The sequence below is a fragment of the Octopus bimaculoides genome, chromosome 8, assembly GCF_001194135.2.
Source record: "Octopus bimaculoides isolate UCB-OBI-ISO-001 chromosome 8, ASM119413v2, whole genome shotgun sequence".
Lineage (NCBI taxonomy): Eukaryota > Metazoa > Mollusca > Cephalopoda > Octopoda > Octopodidae > Octopus > Octopus bimaculoides.
The window spans coordinates 95,902,605-95,904,452 of record NC_068988.1 but is presented as its reverse complement, the minus strand read 5'-3'; positions in this window follow the sequence as shown (position 1 = coordinate 95,904,452).

Sequence of the window (1,848 nt, the reverse complement as noted above, 5' to 3'; positions counted from 1 at the left end):
TATATATATATATATATATATATATCATTGTATTTTGTATATGGCAGATGTCTACCAGTGCGCTCATAAATTCTTCTATGCCACTTGTAGCTGGCTATATACATACATACATACATACATACATACATACATACATACATACATACAGACAGACAGACAGACAAATAGATAAATAGCTAGATAGATAGATAAATAGATAGATATACATACATACACACACATACATATGGAAATGAAATACAAAAATGAGAAAAATCTAATTCGGAATTAAGAGCCGACGAGACATTGTTATGAACCAAAAACGGTGACAGCAAACTCAGCCACTCTGCATCGCCCTTGTTGCAACGTGCAAAAGACCTTGATGCTATTAGAAATCTTTTATTGCGACTATCATTTCAAATGATAAAGAGGATTTTACTCTTAGGCGATAATAAAGAGATGGATACAGTGGAAAAAAGAAAAAAAAAAAGAGAGATGCGTTTTAGTTCAACAAAGGAGACAACACCGATATCTACAACAAGAGCAATAAAACCTACATTTCTATTGGTGTCTAATAAACAAGCAGACCAACACAGCACTAAGATAAGAAGCTGTCATGTTTTAAGTGTCATTCCATGCGCTTGCAGCGAAAAGCAAGAGATATTACACATGAATGAAACGTGCATCATCTTGAAAACGTACAATGCTGAAGCTTAAAATACTAACATGATAATTTTTAGCTGAGTGTGTTTAGGGTGTATTGTTTTTATTATAAAATAGGTATTTCACACACACACACACACACACACACACACACACACACACACACACACACACACACACACACACACACACACACACACACACACACGCATGCGCGCGCGCATGCACAGCACAGATGGCTGGTTTTATAATTGTGAATATATGTAATTTGGGTTTGGATACTATTCCAGACAAAATAATATAGTTATTTTACGAGAGACTCTCTCTCTCTCTCTCTCTCTCTCTGTATCACACACACACACACACACACTTATATGTACCTCTAGTTTATGTGAAACCGCTGCATCAATTTACTTGTTCATTTCTTTGAACTTCGAGTAAACCTTTGGCAAATGTTCTGAATAGCTTCCAGCGTTAAAATTGTAGGGTCTCTTTGTTTTGGGGACGTTGTGCACTGACCCCGTAGCGGGTCACTTCTTAAAAAGGTAATTGTATCGTTCTCTTTGCCAGTAAGCCATTACCCGGGAACTTGACTTCAAAACTTACACGCGTTTGCTTAACATAACCAGTTCTCTCGTACACTTCTACAATCTCCACCTTTTTGGGTATTGAGTGCATCATCTTGCAGAAAAGACTAGAGATGTTCACTAAATGCAATCTTACAAGCAACCGATGTGGTGAGGATGCGGTGAGAACAACGTAGCAAACAGTCGACTAGTGCGCCATCTTTGTTCAGCAGTTACAAGCATTCGAAATGACACTTGCAAACAAAAGGATGGCTCTTTTCCGTATAAATTTATTTTTGTATTTACATTATACTACGAAATCCGGACTACTTTTTCGTGCGCCACCCTGTATATTGTTTCCCTATCTATCTATCTATCTATCTATCTATCTATCTATCTATCTATCTATCTATCTATCTATCTATCTGTCTATCTGTCTATCTATACACGCAAACGTCTCTATATATATGTATAACACCATTGTTATATGATACTCAAGACGGTAATGGTTGACAGTAGTGAGATCTGAGATGACATTTCCTGGAATAAAACCGTTTTAATTAGTAATTTTCATTTGGCGTCAAATAGACTTTTGGTCAATAACAAAACCAAACAAGAGAAGAAAAATGTAATGAATTAA